Raw genomic sequence first — 23,891 nt, forward strand, 5'->3', positions numbered from 1 at the left:
AAGGCTCATGGGGTAGTACTGTAGCTGTGATAATACAGGGCTCAGCATGCACTGCAAAATCTGAATGTGGGTGTTATCTGTGTGGATCACCTTGCTGCTATGCTACCAGTATCCTGAGGCAAGGAGTAGGTAGCTGGCTTGTATTGTTTGCACAGACTGCAGGCACTGCAGTATACGTGTACTGAAAATTATGCTACAAATGGTGCTTTCTAATTCAGGGTTTGTTTGCATATAGGAAAATGTGGTCTAGAAGTACTCAGTGGGCTATGTGAGTGCCTAAAGCAAGCTGGTCACATGAAAATAGGGTGCAGAGTGAACTGTTTTATTTCACTGGTTACTGATGTTCCAGCCACTATTTATGTCATGCCTGAAGATGACAAAGACAAGGTTAAGGGATAAGCAGGAGATGATGATAGTGAAATATACATGAGCAGCCCGGCAAGAAAAGGTACTGAAAAGAGATTCCTTTGTGGTAAATTCTTGGAAGCTCTCTTCATATAAACAGTGGAGCACTGATTTCAGGATAATGAAAGCTTGCCCAAATTTAATGCACCAGGGTAAGTGGCAAGCAGGATTGGAAAATATATCAAGTGAGAAAAAAACGACTTTGATATCTCTTTTTGCCCTCCCCCCAGTTCCTTCATGTCAATGGATCTGTTCTTACTATAGTCATCCACAAAATGATTATGGATGTGCTCCTTGGCAGTCAAAAGCATCTTGCAAAAACTTCCTAGTCTGGAGAACTTTTCCAATAGCATTCCTGGATACCTTATTTATTTCCCACCTACTCACTGAAACATTTACAAGAACAGCTCTATTAATTTTGCTCTGGTATGCCATTCAATTAGATGAAAACTTCTTAAATATTGTTCTAAAGGTGATTTGGGGAAATACAACACTGTTACTATAGTTGTTCAGGACATTCTTAGAAGCAGATAGCACTATACTTGGAGTATTATTACCTCCAAGTAATAATCTAAACAGGGACAAAAGAAAACAAACAAAAAAACCCAACCAAAACCAAACAGCTAAAGAGAGTCTTTTGTATTAGAAAACCTTCCTCCAAATAAAGGATGTCATTTAATAAACTGAATAAAAATTTAAGCAAAGTTTATGTATATTTGTCTAGTAAATTTATGATTTTAGGACAATCTTAGTGAAAAACTTGCTAGCTTTTATACTACACAGGACAAAAAAAATTAACAAAGCTGAGTTAGATTTCTTCACTAATTTTCCAAAACAGATTTTGAAATTAAATCTGAAAAGATTTTTTTAAAAGGGAACAGTATTTATAGAGCCTATTTTTGTGTGTGCAAAAAGCTAACATATTTTATTGTTTCCTGTTCTCAGAACACACAGACTGCAAAGCTCAGATCTGTTGTTCTATGTTAGTAGTATGTGCTTTGGGTCAAACCAGTTTGTTTCATCTTAACATGAAACATTTATTTTAGTATACAATTTTGTGTGGTGAATATCCTTGTATCAGAAGGGCAGCTTGCAGTAGAGACTAAAAATAATAGCTGTTATGACAATTCAATTGCAATAGATTTTCCAAACCTTATAGTCAATATACTGGATCACAGAAAATGACAGTAATAGCTTCCTTGCCTCAACTTTTACAGCAAACTCTGCATATCATTCTGTGATAAAATGAAGAAAAACAAAAAAACCAGCTATCTAAGCAAGAGCTAAATTAGATTTGATAGGACACTGACCTTTTGAGAACAGTTTTCAAAGAACAATACATGTTTTTGTTTATTTGTGTACAGGTGGTATGGAGTGTTTATTTTTAAATGGACTTTAAAAAGGGCAAAGATACAGATGAGGACAGGTATGCTTCACTTTCACTGCTGCTCCAGAATCCACATGGACAGGTATGTGTCTATGTATGAACCAGAAGACCATCAGATCTTCTGGTTCATTTCAAATATACCTCAATCTTAGAAGAACAATTGTATTCAGAAGGATGTGGATGAATGAAGTTTTTCTTACACAAACTGTGTTTGAGTACTTAGTCTATCAAACATGGATTCTAGCTTTGTTCAGCCTTAAAAGGACAACTCTGTCACCAACTCTGGCTTAAGGTTTAGAAAGATACACCATCTAAATTTACTGCATTGCATTCATGGTCAGTCACTGATATTCACCAAGGCACTTCTGTGTGGTTTCTATTCTTCACTCCAGTCTTTTGAGGATATTGAAGAAATGGCTGTATTTCCTAAGCATCATCTAAAACTAGAAAGAAATAGGAATATACTGTCAGTATGCTGTGCCAATCTGTGATCATTTCTGTCATGATTCATTTCCGTGTGAATAAGAAGAGATCATGATGAATAGGGTTGACAAGAACAGAATATTTTTACGAAGGAGCTGTAATGAAAGTATAGGCATAGATGTGGCTGAATCAGACTGGCTGGGGATGAAAATGAAGGTTGAGTATAAGGAACCCTGCTTAATACAAATGCTGCCATACTGTCCTCTGCTTCACATCCAAGAAGGGTTGAATGCCTGGCAGAAGAGGCACTGAAAGAGGCAACACAAACATACCTCCTCAGCAGACACCACAATAATTACAAGAACATATCTGACACATTCGTATAACTTTCACATGACTTATAGAGTCATGCCACAATCTAGGTCAGTCCAGGTATGGTGTGACTCATCAAAATATCCCTTGAAACCAAGAAAAATCATACAGAAACCTCTGCCATAATGGGAGAAAGGAAGTCTTTAGGTGCTGTAGTGGGAAGGAAGTGAATCTCTGCATTCTGAAACAGCACTTGAGTCTGGGGAGACCCAGCAAAAACATTCCTAGAAGGTGTTTTGATTGTGTTATTGTTCTTGTTCATTAAAAGTCAGAGTCAGTCCCTCATCTGATTCGCACACAAGCAGGAATGGGGCATTGTGACTTCCAGGGAGAGGGTTGCCTCCATAAACTAGTACTGCTATGAAGAAACCTCATGCAAAATAATTTCCATTGTGACATAAAATTATTTAAAATATGGCAAACCCTTTGCACTATAGGGGGACAACTCACTCCAGCACTCTGCTAGTAACCTGTTATTGGAAGTAGAGCCTGCCCTGCTGTTACTATATTATTATTTCTAAATATGCTCAGACATGATGATGTTGTCAGCTTTGTAGTTTGCTTTAGCGTGAGTCTGGAGATCTATGCTGTCATACTGTAATTCATGAAGCGATCAAACAAGGGAGGAAAAAATTCTGTACCAGAAAGTATTAACCGTGTTTAACAGTTAAAAGCAGAAATGAGGAAGCCCTTCTTATGTTCTCCCCCTGCAAATGGAGGATGAGAAACTAAGGTAGGAGGAAGACACAAGTTTTTGTATGTATAACTGTATGGAAAAAGGATATATTTTCTTAATCTAAAGGTTACAGGTTTTTGTTGGAAGATAAACTAAATTTAATATAATTAATTCAATGAAATGCATTTACTGACACAGAAAATAATTTGAAGAATGTTAAAGCAACAAGATTATATTTCATTTCTAACACTTTATAATACCCATATAGCCCTTTCTTGCCCATACTAGATGCATTTCTTCCCTCTGCTTTTTCTGACTCTTCCTATTTTCTGTTTAGTTATCTGACTCAGTCACTTTTCTAATGTGATCGAAACCAACCTACAGCTTATCTTCATTACTCTCAAAGACACCAGACTGAGGCCCACTGAAGTACATGCAATGGCAACTGTGATCACGTCTTATATTGATTTAACCTTCACATACAGAAAGTTGTCCTCCCATTGACATAATTAATATTCTCCAGGGAAGTTTGGGGCAGTATAGCTTACAGAAGTGTTTTCTCATTAAGTCTAAAACATGCCATTTGTAGTAAACCAGCATGCCTTTAGCTGCCTATAAGTTTTGCTATATGTTATTGTAGTCTTCTTTCTCCCCCCCCCCCGGTGTTTTTAGTCATTTTGAAATCTGTCAGCTGCACTTTTATGAAGTTCCAACAAGATACACATATATACAAAACTGCATCTAAAATATAACATAATTATGTTATATTAGAATAATATAACATAATGTAATATGTTATAATGTAAGGTATAAACAAGAATCTTTTAAATAAAATTGATACTATTTTTTCCTTACCATTATTCAAAATACTTTGGGGTGTAAAAGTATTCCAGTCACTGTGGGTGCTAAAACATGAAGTACAATAATCTCAGTATATCTGTAAGAGACAGATGCGAATATTAATATGATATTCTTCTTCTGGGAGAGCTCATTTGCTTTTCTGACTGTATGTACCAGGAGTCAGAGCTGGGTTGTGGTTGTGCCTGAACCCAGACCTTTGGTGAGCACAGTGCTGACATGCCCCAAGAGATCTGCATAAGTCAGGTCAGGTGAAGCAGGTTTTCCTGTCCCTGATCTAACTGTGGCCATGCCAAACTGGAGCTGACTCCAGAAGACAGTCACCCCACAGAGGGAATAGCACACAGCACCCATTGGGAACTACATCTCCACAGGTATCAAGCTCATAATTCCCTTGAGCACCATACTACACGATAAGAGCAGGCTTAAAGTGACCCTGAAGTAGTTCAGGTGCATTTCTGCTAATAAATCTGGCTGAACCTGTGCTAAACATGCATTTACAGCACAGTTAATCCACTGCTGACAACTGGAGATGGCAGACCCGTTATTTATAAAAATTAATGTCAAGTTCACAAACAGCAGACTTTCATTTCTTTCACAAATGATGGCTGTCATTTATAGCTCATTGTGATATATGATGAATGGAAGGCTAACTTAGAAACAAAGTTATAGTGTCCTTGTTACTTCCAACATACCCCAAAGAAACTATTGCAGAAACAAAATGCACACCATGAACTGTTAGAGACAAAGTGATACTAGAAACTTGAGGGTTGTCAAATGCAACATATTTTACATCTGAAAGCAACTGCAGTCTTCAGAAAAAATAGTTGCTATAAGAGCATTTAATAGTATATTTTACTGTGCTTATGCATGTTTAAAGCTGGCTTTATAAGGGAGGGGCAGTTAGGACTTGGAAATGCATATCTTCTTGTGGTCTACATTAAAAAAAAAGTACCTTAACCATGTAAATACTTAACCACAGTTGTAACTTTCCTCTTAGAATGAATGCTAGGAACTGTTAATTTCATCAGTGATAATACAAATATATCTGTATTTGAGGTGTCATAGCCCAAATGCCTTTTGAGCAAATCCTGAAAGTGAAAATACAATTGATAGTGACCTAGGAAAGGTAGTAGGTCTTGGGAAAATAGAATAAGGACACTCTTTTGTATTCATTTGGTTTTCAAGTAGCTTGGGGTTCTGCAGAAGATGAAACATGGAAGATTAATTTTTTACTTCCTTTACTGATGCTAGTTGATCAATGTGACAATTACTTCAGTTGCTTTGTCTAGTTTTGTAGTGTCTGTAGCTCAAAAATACAGAATATCATGTGGTTTTGTACTAAAACCTCAAAAGTATAAAATCAATGATATTTAAGGAACATAATGAGGTTCAAATTAGGCCCGGAAACATTCAGCTATGAAATACATTCAGAACTCAGATTTATGAAATTTCAGGACTGCAAAACAATTTAAAGACAAATACACACAAAACCAGCACACAGTAGATTTAAATTTTTTTAATATATTTCTATTTTGAAATATATAGTTCCTGAAGACTTGGGAAATATATATATATATGTATATAAACGTGGTACTCAAGTGAAATTCTTCTCTCTATTATTCTGTTCATTTCACTGTTCACCATTTGTGCCTAATATACCAAATGTCAACAAAAAGTGCAGTCTTCCACTACATATTGCTTTTCCCCTGGGAATTTTTCAAGGTTTAAGGGGGAAACTAAATCTTTTGTGTGAGCCTTTGGTTTCTTTAGAATGTTTTTCATTATTATTTTATAGTCTGTGAAAAAACAACTAAAATGTCAGCATGTATCAGACATCATCTAACTGCTGCATTATTCATTATTTAAAATCTTTTACTTAACGAAGAGCCTGTATTGAAGTCTGCTGCAAGTGTAGCTACAAATAGAAAAATGGCCATTTCAATGCCCTTTCTGGTATATTCCATTTGGATTTTATTCCATCTGATGTAGGTTACTGACATGAAGAACTTCTCAATAGAAAACAGAGAAACTTTCTGGGATGATTTTATTATACATACAATATTTTAGAGGGTGTACAGAGTCATTGTTATCTGTTCTACTTACAGATGGGAATTTTTTTATTCCTCATTTTTCATTTCTTCAGATACTCATATTGGATCCATCCAATAGTATTTCCATAGTCACCGATATTTTTACACAATGGCAAGTAATTGAATTATCACAGGTAATGTACAATGGTGAAGTATAGTAAATGCTATGTATTTGATTCAACTTCGTGACAAAGTAAGCTCAAATATTTTTTAAGATATTCTGAAGCCATTTATGATATCTTGAAGTGTGTACCAAGCTTGCTATCCAAGAGGCATGTGTGTGGGCTGGTATAATGTTTGCTAGTTATATAAATTTTAAAGCACAGACATAAAGGTTACTGTACTTAAATCTATTAGACACATTACTAAGCAGTATGAAGTACTTCCAAATGTGATCAGGTTGGTAAAGATTTCTCTTATAATGTCTTTTAAAGGAGTATATGTATAAAGCAGTGTTCATTAATAGAAAACATTTGTTTCTTCTACATCTTTACTTTTACAGCTGCTTCTTCATTACATGCATTTGTTCAGTGCATCAGTCAAAGAACCTTCCTTGTTATAAGAACTTTCAAATATGTTTAAAAGAGTAAACCACATTTCAATATGGGGATTAAAATGCACATTTCTGTGGGCATTGATAGTCATATGGGTCTATGATGAATGTATCTCTATATGGAAAAAAGGAAACAAACATTAAAAGAAGCTGCTTTATCTGTGTTTAGTGAAAGGAATCCATGACAACAAATGATACTCTATTTATGTGTCATCTATACTCAGTTTATCCTTGGAGTGCTGGTGTTATGTGATCTACACAACAACAAGCTTTTAAAGTTGGGTAACATTAAAAAATGTTCAAAAGCACCTCCCTGATTCAAAAGTATATTTCTATGAAATATTCAACAGGATATACCTCCTAAATTACTGCACCACTTTCGAAAAACTTGAAAAAACTTAGTGGGCCTGCATTTACAAAATAATACATTAAGATACAAAAAATCTTATTCACCTCTAGTTTTAGATGCTTTTTGTACATTGGTGCTGATAAGGGAGAGAAATGCAGGATTGATTTTCATAAATGATAGATTTACTCTAAAATTAAATGCACATCATACATTGATATTTATAATGATAAATATTTGACTTCTGTTTGCTCTAATGCGGTGGATTAGGTCCTTATAATATGCTATTGATAAGCATGTGATTGGCAAGGGCTCTCCAAGACGACCTCAATCATTCATTTCAGGGTGTATTCGGAAGCCTGATGAGCTCCTGGTCCTTTATTTGCAGTCTTGAAATGCAGAACATCAGGGCCAGATAGCATTTAAGGTGGAACTTTACAGCACACCCAGACCAATAAATATTGAAAACATGAGCCTGAGATTTCAGCTGATTGCCAGGAAAATAACTTAAACAATATCATGATGTTCAGAGACTTAAAAAATGTCACAGAGATAATGAAACAATTTGGAGTTAACAGAACGCTATGAGAGAAGGATGCTAATGATCCAAAATAATTTCTGCATCCTTCAGTGTAATTTCCAGGCTATCCTTCTGTAATCTGGGGATGTACCCTCCTTTACAACCATACTTTCTCTGCAGGTGAGAGGCACGCAGGTTTCTCATATTCAGATTGGTATAAATGCCTTTTAGAGCTTAGATGGGGGAAGGTGATGTAGCAATGAAACTGAGTTGCTGTTTTCACTTTTTTCCTTAGCATTTAGTCCTGAATTCTGAGGCTGCATTGAATTCTTGCCATGATATTGTTTTAAACTGTGATATTGTGCAAAGCTGCTGTTCTACCCTCTGTTGAATGCAGCAAGGAGGGAAGACCAACAGTCAATAACTTCTAGCTCCCTCCACTCGATTACAGGTAAATTACATGAAACCTCCTTCAAAGGCACAGGAAAAGTTGAGTGAGAAAGACACACTTCCATAAATACAGAGGGGTATATGAGATCCTTAACAGTTAATGATGTCAGTGACTGACACTAAATGACGTACACTAAAATTGAAGACATGTCATATTAGTCCTTCTGTGACACAAAGTTTCATTAATAATTAAAAATTTTCAAAGCTCATATATTTTTAGGCTTGGATTTGTGCTCAAAGGAGGCACAAGCTGTTTGAGAGAAGCTGGCTCCTGCATTAGAGGGTGACAACAGCTAATTGTGATCATTCTACAGCTAATATACCAAGTTTAATTGCAAAAAACCAGTAGCAAATTTAATACTGTGCTTTTGACACTAGCAGCTCAAGGCATGGTACAAAACCAGCTGCCTGCTTTGACCCTGCTGCCTGGTATATTTGATGGAACCTTTGCCAGGAATTCTTCCTTTTTAGGTGGCTGTCCTTTACCCATTAAGAAGATTTTTAAATTTTTCTTAAATTTCTCGAAGCCTATGCTTGGACACAGTTTTCACATATGAGTAAAATCAATTTTGTAAAATGATACCAGGATACTAGATCTTATCTTTACAGATGCTTACTGCCATAAGTAGTTTATGTTTTCAGAGTAAGGGACCAGTTCACAGAACCATGTAAAAGTGTTACCCAGCATTTATGTAGTCTCAGATTTGGTAAATATCCTTATAAACACACCATGAGCAATGTAGGCTTTGTCAGCACTGTTCATGTGCTGAGATTTTAAAACTTCAGAGAATAAGTGCGGTAAATTACAATGCATCCTTTTTTTCCTTGACTTGGTGCCTCTGCCCCTACAGATGCATGGGAGAGGGCTCCTGTACTGGTGTGGAAGAGGAAGATACAAAGTAGTTATGAAGGAGTCGGGAATAAGATTGCTGAGAAAAATTAACAGGGAACCATGTACAGGCACAGTTTGAAAGCCACCAGAGGTTTCTCATCCCACCAGGGAAAGAGAGAGGAGCAGCGCAAGGAGGCACATGACCAGTTTGCAGTGCAGTTATAACCAGCACTTACGGGAAAGCAGCAAGACTGATCAAGAGCCCTGTAACCAGAAGCACAATTAACAGAAACGGAGAAGAGTATTGTCAGGATATCTTCACTGAAGAATGAGCTTTCACTACACTAATTCTGGTTTGCCTCCAGAGGGCTGAGCTCAATTTTCCTAACTTGAACAAATAACATGGCGTACTTGTAGGGATTAATTTTATCTATTGCATGCATTGTAATAAAAGCCCCTCTGGGCAGTGACATATCAAATTACAAAACGTGTAAGCAGTCTTATTCCTTTTTCCCCAACTTTCTTGCTTCTTGTAAAGCTAAAGATTAATTACTATTTGAGCTGCCTTGGGGGATGGGAAAAGAATTAAGGGGGAAAAATTGTGTATTAAAAAAAAATGCCTGACATGTCCTTTTTAAAAAATGTGTATGTGTTGAGAGCTTCAATCCCTATTACTTAAAATGAAAAATAAAAACATTGCCACATTTGTCTAAACAGAGTATTGTGACAACTCTTTTTACCTGTATTTTCTGTCCCATTATTTACTCCTCATGAGTCATCTTAAAATTAAATTGCTTAAACTTTACTGTCATGAAGTTTTGACCACACAATATAAATTTTTTTTTAGATGTACTTACCTTGAAATAACTGTTGAACTTGGGAGATGGTGAATGTCATGAACTTGGGAGATGATGAATGAGAGAATAATTTAACCTTAATAATTTCTGCTAATATTTAGTATGTTTTCTTTTGTTCTGTTTTTTTTTTGTTTGCTTGTTTTTTGTTTGGTTTTTTTTTTTTTTTTTTTAGTTTTCACAAACTGTTTTTGCCCTCAGTGATTTGTTTGTTTTTTACAGGAACTATTTATGACCACTGCACCTTTAAATTTGTTTTCCTAAATTTCTGCAATTATTCAGGTGTCTTGTTTTTCTCACATTAATGAGAGCTTCAGCTTTTTTGCTTTCTCCTTAAAGTGTATTTTGTTGTTGTATATTGGATGTTTCGCTCATATTCTTTTCTAAAATGCCAGGTGATATATTGCTTTTGCCGTATCACTACCAGGGATTTTGTTTTATTAAAGGTCTTCCTTCCTGCCTACACATCAGTAAATAGGATTGGAATAGGAAGCCTCCAGATTCTAGGTTTATTTTCATCTCCTTTGAAGGAATCTAATGCACCAATTTTTTTTACTTGTTTTTCTTTCCAAGTCCTCTCCACTCCCTATTTTGCAGAATCATAGACTTCAAGGAATATTTCAATGGCATGAATATTCTACTTTTCTGTCTTGACAGCTGCTTTTTCCTAACGATGCTGTAAATAGATTCTGTAACTTCCTAAATACTTTTTTTTTTTTTTTTTTTTACCCAGTTACCTATTAGAATTTATATCATTCCTCAAGCAGTTCTGTTAAACGAGATCATGCTGATAGTATTCATCACAATGGGAAATATGGCAAGGTACTAGCTTGGCAACTGGTTTCCAAAGATCCTAAGTCACTGCTTTTTGACATTCAAGATATAATGGCTACAAAGCTTGTTTCATTTTACAGTGGTGTGCATATTTGTGCTTGCCTTATCATTATCTGGAATTATTTCAGTTTGTAAGCTTTTGCAGTTAAAACTGCAAACCTGTGGTTTGCATTAATCAATATAATTCAGTACTTTAGCTTAGTATTTTAGCTCAGCCTCTATCTGACAGCTTCCCTGATACTTGCCTAATTATTCGTGATCAAATTGAGTCTACATGTCCAATAAACAGCTCTTCCTCTCTCAGACCTGTGCCACTATACTGAAATGGCTTGAATTTGGACTTGTGGGATTGTCCTTAAGTGCCCTTCAGCTAAGTCTTGCTAGGAGTTACTTTTAGTAAGCGTTTCCCCTGAGCTTCTGTAACCACATGTTCTAGTGTTTGGGGTAACTGTTGATTGGGATCAGCAGCAGCAACTCTAACTTATCTCGCAGGTGCTCTTTGAATAGTTATTGACTGTGGCAAACATCTTTTGTGTCAAACTGTGCTTCTTGTCTGGGTATTTATTCTTTGTCTTGTATCCTGGTTGTAGCTTTGCTTCTGAAACTCAGCTGGTTTGACAGCTCTCCTTATTTCCAGAACCCTGGTATCTGTTCCAGTTTGAGTTATTTTTGCCCTCTCTTGGTCCATCAGCCCTCTATCCATTGTGAGACTAGACTTATCTAGATAATCATGTCCTCCCTGACTGCATGGAAAGAATTACAGCTTTTGTTTGCTTGTTTATTTCTAGTGGCTATGAAATTTATTCTTTCCTCTCTACTCTTATTGAAGTAATTTTGAAGCAATGACAGGAACAATATAGTTTTTACAGATGGAGTAATTGACAGCCAGTTGTTTTCACCCAGGCCTGGTTAAACAAATGACCTTTCCCCATCTGAACTATATGCAAACCTAAAGAAAATTAATTCTCTGTGCCATGTTAAGTGGAGAATTGTGCAACTCACTAACTTAACATGCCAAGGTCTGTTGAAAGTGGGTGAGCCCCTGACCTATTGTGGAAAGAGCTGGGCTGGTCAATATGTGAAGTGAGGCCTCATACTGAAAAATTCAGCAGAGTTTCCCAGATGAGCTAGAGGATGATGCATTCCAGCTAAGACATAAATTCAGGGTGAGATGTTTTGTAGATCAGGCTCATCAACTTCAAGGTTGTTTTTCTACCAATGTCGGTAGAAAACCCACCGATTCCATATTCTCTCCAGGAATGCCTAAAAAGCCCAGCAGTAAAAGGCTGCTACAATTTTATTCAAAGCTATGTTTGGTAGATTAGTTAGATAAATAGTTGTTTACAGAACAATTTAAAATACCAATGAATTAATACAGCTGAGGATTTTTGTGAATTTGGGTTTAAACAAAACAAAGCCTGATTTTTTGTTTGTCAGGACAATACCAATGAATTAATACAGCTGAGGATTTTTGTGAATTTGGGTTTAAACAAAACAAAGCCTGATTTTTTGTTTGTCAGGACAATACCAATGAATTAATACAGTTGAGGATTTTTGTGAATTTGGGTTTAAACAAAACAAAGCCTGATTTTTTGTTTGTCAGGACAAAACTAACTTTGAAGTAGGTTAATAGAAAGAATTTTTAGCAAATAGTCATTTAGATTTCATTAAGGATTATATGTTCTTTCTGAATGATAAAGGGGATTTGTTACCATGAGGGCTTTCTAAAATTGTTCTACTAAAGCTGCTTGTGGTAAAGATTTTTTTACTTTATTTCCAACTCATTGAAGAAAAAAATAGAAAAGCCTCTGTGTCCGGGTCAGTAGTATGTGATGCTTACTCTGCTGGAACTAACAGTAAGCTGGACATGTTCATCTGTCTTGCAGTGAGGGACCATTTTGTCTGGTACCATAAAAAAATGTATTAAGTAATATACACAACCTAGGATACCCATTGCTCTCCTTTTGTCCTAAGAGCAGTCCAAGTATCCAAACACAGGCTGAGGTTTGAGTTACATCGCAGACCTTCTCTTGAGTCCATGATTCCTTGTAGGTCCATTCCTGGACAGGACAGTCTTCCAGTCTTACCAGCTTGGGGTACTAAAGGTTGAAGCAGGAAAACAGCCAAAGGCCACTTTGTTCCTGGGAAGCTGTGGCTCTTTTCTGGATTGCCTCTAATTTAACAGGCTTTTATTAGGACTGGTGCTCTGCAGTGTAAAGAAAAGCTGCCTGAGAGGCTGTAACTCAGCTGTTGCTGTTGCAGAGGACATGGCTCTCCAGTCACACTGTGTGGTGGCTCACAGTCTTGCCCCAGGCACTGGATCTCCCTGACTTGTTGACAAAGCTTGAGTGCAAAGGGCAATGTAGCTCGTGGTAAGAGTGCTCAAAGGGGCAGAGTGCTGGCTGTGAGGCTGCTTGTTCCTGGCTGTGATCACCTTCTTTATAATTGCATACCAATGCTGTGGCCACCAGCTGCATGAGGGGCTGAACCCTCTTGCTACACAGGCAGCCCCCACACAGAAGAGTCCCCTCATTACTTTCTGTCATCCTGTCCCACGTATCTTTGAATCAGTGTGGAACTGGCCTCATCAGCAAAAAATTGAGAGGAATTCACCTAAGTATTTGTGATATCAGCTAGAAGTCAACAATAAAACTGGAAAAAGGGTGGGTGGTTGGCAGCGCGTACAAGTGGCAGAGTTGACAGATAAGAGCTTTCAGTGCAAACATGCCAAGTTCTATATTCAAAACTTACCTATATTTCAAGTAATATGTATAATCCCACATACTCTCTTTGTCCAATTATAACTAGGCAACACGTTTAATATTTTACAGATTTTTAATTAATTTTTCTCTGAAAAGTTGCAGATTCAGAGTCATTAGCAGAAATGATTTAGTGAAGAATTTTGCATAATGAATATTTGAGAGCAGTAGTTGACATGCAAAGAAAAATTTCAGAAAGAGAGGTGACATTGGAAAAGATAAATTACTCATTTCAAGTTATTTAACTCTAGCTGGTTCCAAACCACTTAGGTGTAACTTGGAAAACATACTTTTTATTTGCTCAGAGAGCAGCAAAATTGGTAATGGTACACTGAGCAAATGCCATTGTAATATAAAATGCACATGAAAAAATATCTACAGCTACTTTGAGCATGTGGTTGCTGGCTGAAACTAAGTGAGGACCCAGGTTGTCATCTATTGTGCTCATTCTATGCATTTTTAAAAAATATATATGGAATTTTCATGTAAACAGGACAACAGCATTTGACAACTTTTCAAGTACTGAAATGTTACATGAATATATATGTATATTTTTGTCATACAAGTATGCAAAAATTTCTTAATTTTCTTGGTGTTAAATTGTTTTCCAAGAAGCTGAGACACAAGAACAATGACAGGCAAACTTCTGAACCCTTTTGGAGAGATGCGTTTCAATTGTTTGCAGGACAGAAGACAAACTAATAGGTTGAATGGCACCTGAAGTTCAAAATACACAAGATGAACACAAAAGGCTCTCAGCAACCAAAGTAATGTGTTCTAGCACATTGGTTCAAAGAAGCCTCAAGTATGAAGAAATTACAGGTAAACAGTAAGAAAAAAAAAGTGTTACCAATGACCTACTTTGAAGGCAGTGGTAAATGAAAAGAAAAAACAATGAACAAGAAGCTGGAGAAACTGCTGCAAAGGACCAGAATGGAAATCTTAGAAGAAAATGGGTAACAGCTCATGCTGTGATAAGAAGGAAAATATGATTTCATCTGGAACATATTGAACTTCAGTAATTAAACCTGTAAGCAATTTTTTATCTTCTGTCTCATAGAGAGCAGAAGAGATTTTCTTAACAGAAAAGAAAGCCTCTTTGTCCTGGTTTCAGCTGGGATAGAGTTAATTTTCTTTCTAGTACCTGGTACAGTGTTATCTTTTGGGTTCAGTATGAGAAGAATGTTGATAACACACTGTTGTTTTCAGTTGTTGCTACATAGTTTTTATACTAAACTAAGGATTTTTCAGCTTCTCATGCTCAGCCAGCAGGAAGGCTGGAGGGGCACAAGAAGTTGGGAGGGGACACAGCCAGGGCAGCTGACCCAAACTGGCCAAAAGGGTTTTCCATACCATGTGACGTCATGTCTAGTATATAAATTGGGAGGAGTTGGGCTGGGGAGAATTGCCACTCGGGAACTAACTGGGCATCAGTTGGTGACTGGTGAGCAATTGCATTGTGCATCACTTGTTTTGTATATTCCAATCCTTTTTATTATTACTGTCATTTTATTATTGCTATCATTATCATTATTAGTTTCTTCTTTTCTGTTCTATTAAACTGTTCTTATCTCAACCCATGAGTTTTACTTTCCCCCACCCCCCCCAATTCTCTCCCCCATCTTACAGGGTGGGGGGGAGTGAGTGAGCTGCTGCATGGTGCTTAGTTACCAGCTGGGGTTAAATCACGACATAAAATAAAATAAAAAATAAAATTATAATGTCAAAAATCAGAATTTCTACTTATTCCTCAGCCATCAAAACCAGATCATGCCACTATAACATACTTTCATCTAAGCAGTGGTTTGTGTAAGGTTGCACTGACTACAGAAAGGAAACCTTTTTTGACATTCATAATATCCTAGAGGAATGAGCTATACAAGATATTTTTTCATATAGTAACACTATCCTTGTTTGTTTACCAAGATGTTAACAGATATTCTCCACTCTCCTCTTTTTCCTGACCAGTTCTTGGAAGGTTGGCTTTAGTCCTTTAGCTTTGTTCATTGTTGACCAGTAGTTTTCACACTGTATTATATTTGAGATGGCATAGGGCATTTGGGTAAATAAGGAGTAAGGAATGCATATTCTTTGCCATGAAGTTTGTTCCATGAGTTCTTTCTAGCATGTTGCATTGATACAGAGAGTTTTTAAATGCCAAGTCATTCAATATTCTTAAAAGAACAGCTAGATGTTATTATTCATTGATAACTTCCCATCCCACAGGTAGTATATCTTAAGAAGTAGCTAAGGCTTTCTAAGGACTGAAATCTCCTGTAGAGCTATTCTCTCTTTCCACAAGTTTTTCCTAGTATTTCCCTTTTTTGTTAGGAAACAAGGGTGATAATTGGGCCAAATTCCCTTCAGCTTACACCCTATGGTAAGCAAACCTTCTTTTGACTTTTAGAGGGGGTTTAGCAGAAGTGGAAAACTACTAAGAGATATAGACGATCAAAACATATGAATAAAATCATGAGAGAGATATTCATTACTATCTAAACCACTGCCTTTTTATCATACCAGGCTCTCTTCTTTTTAGAACTTTTATGAGTTTGTGCATCTCTCATATCTTATCTGAGCATCAGTAGATTTTTCCATGTGCTGGAATTAAGAGCTCGTGAGTTTTATTAAAAAATGTTCCTTGTTGCCCTGTAGACACAAGGGTGTTTCAGGCATTCTATGACAGGCAAGTTGTAAGACACCTTGACACCTTGGAGTGACCTCAGAGATAACCAGTAAATGTGTATTGTAATGAGAAGAATGAATATGACTAGTCCATTTTGTATTCTTTTGAAAAATGTGTTAGGCTTCTTTTGTAATGGGATGACCTTAAGGGCAAACAAAATATATACCTGTCACAGAAAAGGCTACTGTGCAGTAATGACCATTATGGTTTAAGCAATTAAAGATGACGTCAAATCAGTTGGCCAGTCAAATCAACTTTTTTCTCTTCTATCTCTGAATCATGACAAAAAGGAACCAAACAAGTAAAAGCCAGCATTGAAATTCTTTTCATATTTTTAACAACTTCCTGAAAATCATAACTCCTTACAAAATAAAATGAACAAGGAAAAAAATGCATGGTATGAAAAAAATAAAGCTACATGGTTCTCTGTCGTTAGTGAGTAGCAAATGGGAAAAGACCGTATTCAATATTTAATGAATTCTCCTAAAAGAGAGGAAAAAATCACCTGCATGCCATAAAGGATAGAATGACCTATCTGTGTTTCCCTACTTCTCTGACCTATGTGTTACTGCAGGATATTTTTTTCAATTATATTCAAATCTACTACACAGACCTACAAATGCTTTCCAAAACAGGGAAGATGGAACTATCAACCTGAAAATCAACAAAAAAGGATGATAACAGGAAAATCCTGATTCTGCTCACGTACCATCCATTTAGACATTTAAACAAGATAAGCTCAGGTTGGAACTACCAAGCTCAGACAATATTCTTCCTGGTGTGTTATTGCATGCACTTAATAGCAATTCCCTATTTTGCACAGCTCTGCAGAACTATGTATCACCAATTTCTCACCTATCATTGTAGAGCTGCGAAGGTGCAGACAAGGTCAGTGCTAGTTTTTGATCTGCTTTTGGATATCTGGAAGTTAGCGCTTGTATGTAGTTTGCTATGGGTTTGGAACTGATTTCACAGGCTCAATTCCCAGACAGTTGATGTGAACTGTCAGTGAACATTGTCAGGAGGAGTAACTGAAAACACTGAGGACAGGTCTTTTTTCCTTTCTTAAATTATTTCATATTTACTATTTTATTTGCTTTAAAGAGTTCTACTGGATGCAAAATGCAAACATTCTAAAACAGCCATTACGAGGACTTTATCTAACATATTGAGAAGATTAGGCAGGGAACAGGGTATCAAGAGCGCTCTGTACTATGACAGATGAGGGATATGAAGAACATACCCCCTTCTGGTTTTCAGAGAATAGCACCAAAGGAACTTCCTGAAGTGAAGTGCAAGTGAGATGAATAAAACTGATATCAAATTAAGGGCTAGGAATCTACTATTACTTTTATATTTTGTCTTCCTCTGAATTTAAAAAAAAAATAAAAATCTGCCTTCTACTTTGACGTATTGGATACTTAGAGGTTGAATCTAGAGCAAATTTGTTATCAGCCTTTAAGTTTTAGACAAAGAAATGCAAGGAGAGAAGCTGTGCCTCATCATCTCCCTGCTTGCCGGCTAACTTAACTAAGCATATCAGAAAAATGTTCTTCTTTGTGACTGTCAACATTTTAAACTTGTATGTGCCTTTCTGAGAACAAACAGGAAACGGAAGAAGAACTGTGATTCAAGAACTTACACCCAACAGAAGGTGGGAAAGAGTTTAATGCAGGTGTCAACCAAGTTTGCTGCCTTCCCAGATCTGCTGGTGCAGCCACAGGTGCAGTTCTTTCCCAAATTCAGGCAGACTCAATCAGTCTGGCAGAAGTAAGCCAGTGAAGAGGATTATGGTGGTTTTGTTGGCAAAGTGATGATGGGAGGATGCTGGTCAAGGGAATGTAGTCTCCTAACTGAGCTCACCTACCACTAGAACAGCACATACTCCTGTGGCCTGGCTCACAGTTCCTCTTGGAGTGGACACCCTTCTTTTGCTTTCTTTTCAGACACTAAAATGATAGTCTACCCCAGAGGCATAAAGAACCAACTATTTTTCTTTGCTGTGTGTATGAGGCAGGGAGGTGGTAACTGGAAAGCAGAAGAGGAGGGTATCTTTCAGCACATTGTTGTTCTTCCTCCTCTTCTGTCTTTTCCTCAGTTTTCTTTTAAATATTCCTTGTACCTTGATTTAAAAGAAGTTGATTAATGAAAAGCATTGCAAGCATCTTCCCTCTTGTTTTCCCTCATGATTGTGACCATCTCGCTCAGCTGCTGCCAGGCTTCAGGCACTGTGAAATTGCTATGCTTTAAAAGATATAATAAGGTAGTGTATTTTTTCTTTCTTCTTTCTTTTAGATACCTGCTTTTCATTTTGGCTAATGGAGAAAAGGTGTTTTTCCTGCAAGCTTGTAATTTGTTTTTTATTAGTCAACTTTTAATACACAGCTTGGAAGGTTTTCAGAAAGTTAATACAACTACTCTGTAATATAGCATTCACAATGTCCTTGTTCTGGTGAGTGTTCCATTAATCAGTTATAATGGGCTGATGACCCCAAGCTGATAAAGCTTTGACCCTTGCTGCTCAGAGAAGACACACTTTAAGGCAGGCAGATGCCCCTGCCACCGTTTATTTTCAGATAGGGAGGGAAATGGCCTCATGTCATTATTATTATTTGTCCAGTTACACAGTTGAGGTCTCTGCTGGGGTGATAAAGCAGAACAGCAGAAACCTTAGAATCAGAAAAGGAAACAGCAAAGGAAGCTAATAAACAAACAGTAAGAAAGAATAAGAGGGCAGGGGGGAAAGAAAGAAAGACAGACAGACAGGTATCATTTTACAGATTAGGAACTGAGGACCAGAAAGTGTAAGTAAATAATTAATGGTGATTCAGAGCAATCAAATCCAGTCTTCTGGAATTCCAGGCTAACAACTTTAATACAAAAGCACCCAAGGAAACACTGCTTTACTTTGAACCCTGAGGACAACAGTATTTGAAACCTATCATTAGAAAGGTATTGTATACCTCAGAGATATTCTTGAAAGAGCCAGCACCACCCATCACACACTGGTGTCAGTTTCCAGTGTTGCCTCTAGGAAAACAAGGCCTTTTTCCTCTGTTCTGGCAGTGCTCCTCGGCAGGCAAGGTAAAGAGAAGTGAACTGTTTTCTTTCTCTGTTTGCATCACCCTGTTTTTTGACACTCTAGTAACTGTAAAATCAGTGCCAGTGGAAAATTTCATAAGTGGAGAAAGCTACGAAATCCTTTGAGGTACCTTTATAAGCTCTCTGTGGTTGAAGAGTTGCCAGTTTTGTTTGTGTGTAAAGGACTTTAGCTGTTTTACTGCAGATATCTTTTCTTCTTCTAGCCGACATCTTGGTGGGCCAGGAATTTCACCTGCTAGGAAGGTAATGGAGGAGAATTACATTATGAATATTTTATGAAAAATGAATTTGTTATTCACCAAAATGTTGGCTTTAATGAGAAATGATGTAAATGTAGCATATTCTACTGTACTTGCATTTAGTGGTTCTCTTTATTAGCATAGTCCCTCTGGCTTATTTCCTTACTACTATACTCTTCTTTTGTTCTTCTGTTACACAGACAATAATTTTGGTTGTTAGTGCCAGGTAATAACAAGTAACATTTATCTGTTCTCTCTCTTTTCTCATTTCTCCTTTTTTTCACCTTTTGCTTCTATTTCTTGTTCCTTTTACCATTTTTGTCTTCTTAGCTGAAGCGTTTCTTTTCCTCCTATCTGCACAGCTGTTGTATTTTCTTAAAATATCCCTTATTTTCCATTTCTGTCTCTCCTTTTTTCCTTCTATGCAGACTTCTTGCTGTCTGGTTACTTGCCATGCAATTTGTCACAAAATGGTATCAGTGTGAGTGCTTTCAAAAACTCAGTCAGGTGAACATAGACAGATATTTTCTTCTCAATTCTTCCAATTTCTCTGACAAGATTTGAAAACCATGTGTTTTAATGCTGGGTTTCCCTTCACTTTTTGAGGTAGAAAGAAATCATATGCATGTATTTCGTTAAGTATAGGAACACAGTATAAAATATTTTACAAATAGAATTGTTAATTCTTTGTAGACTTCATATCAGGGACCAAAATTCAGTGTTGGTATTTTCAAATCTATGGTGTGAGGTAGCTTCAAAGACTGTTTCTTCTCCTGAGAAAGATTAACAGTTTAAGGCAGTGTGTTAGTAGACAGGCAATAAGTTGAGAGTCTCCTTCAGCACTTTTTTTTTTTTTGATGTCTTGATACTTTTGATTAGGCAAGTTAGAAGGCCATTGCCTAAAAAGTAAAGGTAGGAAGCTCACTGCTGGTTTTGACTACTTTTTCAGGCAAAACAGTACCTACTAGAATTTGACTCTCAGGTGACACATAAAATGAAACATCTGGCTTGAGGAACATTTAAGCAATAAATGCCACATTGCTGACAATGCAATGAAGTAGATCATTTGGTTGGGGTTTTGGTCTAGAAATTCAGACTACATGACTGGGATTGACATGTCTTAATTCCTGGAGCTACGTTCCACTTCTGGTCACTTTAAATCTTTTTAAGGGCCTGTCACATATTATTTGTCATGTACAGGGAACCATGAAAATTACTAGAAAATTTTATTTTCTTATACTGCTCAAGGTTGAAAACAGCAAAGCTAATATTTGAGTATCAATTCAGATACTGTGAATCTGGAGCCATGTAACTTGTGAATTTGGTAGGTCTCTGAATTATAAACTTATCTTAGTGAAATTAAAATACTTGTCTCTGATGATTTGCTCATTGGTGTCAGAAAAACATTAATACTTGAAATAACTGAATTCAAGCTTAAACAAGGGCTGATTTCACGAGCTAATGCCATTGAGCAGAGGCTGTAAGAAATTAAGTTGGCCCTCTATTGACCTCTGCTTAAAATTATAGGGATGAACCTTCATCTTATTGTTCATTTGGTTTCTAACTAATGAGATTGGCCTTGGAGTTGGAACTGCCTTTTTAAACAGCTAATGTTTGAAAATCATGCCTACGATATCTTTTGTTATTTCTAAAATCTGAAGTGAAACATCTACATCATTTACATTTTTAGAAAAGACTGTAGAGTTATCTCCAGCAATAAGCTCTCACTTTTGTCAACTGCGTTATGAGTAATTTTCACTAACCACAGGCTTTTTTATCTGGTTGAATTTTCTACAAGTACATGAGTTTGAAGTTACAAGCAAAAAATGCAGGTGGTTTTAGAGTTTTGAAGGTTTATAGCTTAAAGTGAAAATGTTGCTGTGTCTCACTGTCAGAGGTGTTATTAATAATTCACCTTGGAGATTTCTTCTACTAACAACCCTGAAACTCCTTACCTCTGCAGTAGGAATTCAAACAACCAGCAAGAAGTTTGGGGTAAGAAGAGAGATATGTGGGAAAGGATAGAGGGCTTCATTTTTTTGGGGAATCTGACAGGTTCCTGTGGAAACTGTCATGGCAGGCAGAGGAGGTCAACCATTACAGCATAAGGACAACCCATTCCAGTGGGCAGAAAAATGAGTAAAAAGTGGAAGAAGGCCATGGGCTCAGACAAAAAAACCCAGAGTATAGAGGTGGAAGTGCAGATTGGAAATGTTTCCATATTCCTCTGCATATCCTCAGAAAGCAATGTCTTGTTCATCTCCCCCTACCAAAAATCCAAAGCTCAGCTGGAGCTGAAACTAGCAAGGGAGGTCAACATGACTAGTTTCTGTAAATAACAGGTAAGGCTGAAGAAAATATGGGCCTGTTGCTCACTGGGATAGGGGCCCTACTGACAAGGCACTTGGAGGAGGCTGAGGTACTCAATGCCTTTTTCACTGATAAGAGCTGCCCTCAGGCCACCCAGGTCTTGGAGCCTCCTAGCAGAGTCTGTGGAAGTAAGGCAGTACACACAGGAAAAGGGGGTCAAAATAGAGAGCACTTCACCCACTGGGACACACGCAATTCCGTGACACCACACAGGATGCACCCGAGGGTGCTGAGCAAGGTGTCTGGTGTCACTGTTGGGGTTGTCTTTGAAATGTAGTGGCAATTGGGGAAGTTTCCTGTTAACTGAAAATAGGCAACGATTGCAGTTGTCCTCAAGAAGGGCAAGGAGGAGAACACTGGTAACTACAAGTGTGTCAGCCTCTCCTCAGCACCCTGGGAGGGAATGGAACAAATCCTCCTGAAAGACATTTCAAACTACATGAAGAAACTGCTAGGAACAACCCGCCTGGTTTTATCAAGGGCAAATCTTATCTGACCAATCTGACTGCTCCCTGTGGTGAGATAACTGATTGTGTGGATATAGGGGGAACAGCAGAAGTCATATACCTTGACTTTAGCAAGGCTTCCAGCGTGGTCTGTTTATAGTTGGTAAAGTGCTTTAAGAGGACTATGTCAGATGGATGTCCTTATAGTAGCAGAAAGATTGCTCCTGCACTGGAGAAGCCATGGATACACAGATGGGAGGAAAAAGTTCCAGAGGTCATGAGATCTGACAGGGAAAGAGTTACAGCACGAGATCAGAGCATGCATAGGGCCTGAGACAGTGCACTGGGGAGGATGGAGGAGCCAACCAGACTCAGAGAGGACAGAACTACAGCCTGGACTGCACACCTGTAGTGTTTTGAGGGATATGGAGCACACAAATCCTGCACATTCTGGTTGAAAAAGCAAATGTATCCTAGGCATCACATCTGTAGGTGATTTGGATGAGAAGGAAATAGGAGCCTCAAACTGAGAAACAAAGGTTTTGCACCCAAACTAGCATCCTCAGTCTCCTCTCGTGGTTCACCACATAGGAATGCTGAAGGCACAGCTGGCAGATACTTCCTTGTTTCTAACATCATGTTCTGGTTTAAAAACCTTAAACATTAAAATCATCAGGGTTACTTTGCTCTCCATATCCTACAGAATGTCTTCACGGTGAATTGTAAAGGCTTTTGAAAGCATTTAAGTTTCATTTGAATTGTGAAAATAAGTAATCCTTGTTAGTTGTAGCTGCATATGTTGAGCTTCAGGATTCAGGTAGATTCCTGCTGTCCTGGGCTGATATACATGGGGCTGCTGCATTTCCCTGTCCCCACTGAGGCAGTAATGAGGCTGGTTCCCAATAGGAAGACCCACATATACAAAAGCCATAAACGGCCAGCCGCACAAATCAGTGTAGGTGGAGAACAGTGGATTTACCAGCATCCATGTAAACATGAACTGCATGGACAGACTGATCATGATCCTTCTGAAATCATAGGTATCATTTGAAAGCTCAACTAGTGTTTTCTGTGGTTCAATAAATACAATTTGCAAAATAAAATAAAAAATCTCTTTATAAATTGAGGATATCTAATTTAAAAGCAAGAAGCCTCTTTGATTTTATATTTCTGTTCCTTTTTTATCTTTGCTACCCACAATGAATACTGAACAGACAAAAATATACCATTTCCTTTAAGTAGTTAAATGCACGATCTCTTAAATTTTATAATATTTTAAATTATTCTTAGAACATATCAATAGATGGGGAAGGAGACAGGAAGCAGCATATAGAAAACAGATTTCTCCACCAAAGGAAACACAGCTTTACTTCAAAACAGGAATTTCTGGAGCAGAATAAATTTAATGCCACCTTTGCCTCAGTCTTTGCTGATAAGACTGGCCATAGGACCAGCCTTTAAGAGTCCCGGGGCCTTAAGACTAAAGGGGAAATCTGGAGCAAGGAAGACCTTGGTAGAGGAATATTTAAAGGTCAGGGAACTTTTAGACAAATGAAGAGAGGCTGAGAGAGCTGGGTTTGTTCAGCCTGGAGAAGAGAAGTCTCAGAGGAATTTCATCCATGTGTACAAACACCTGATGGGGGAAGTAAAGAAGATGGAGCCAGACTCTTTCCAGTGGTGCCCGGT

This window comes from Buteo buteo, chromosome Z (assembly GCF_964188355.1).
Source record: "Buteo buteo chromosome Z, bButBut1.hap1.1, whole genome shotgun sequence".
Taxonomy (NCBI): domain Eukaryota; kingdom Metazoa; phylum Chordata; class Aves; order Accipitriformes; family Accipitridae; genus Buteo; species Buteo buteo.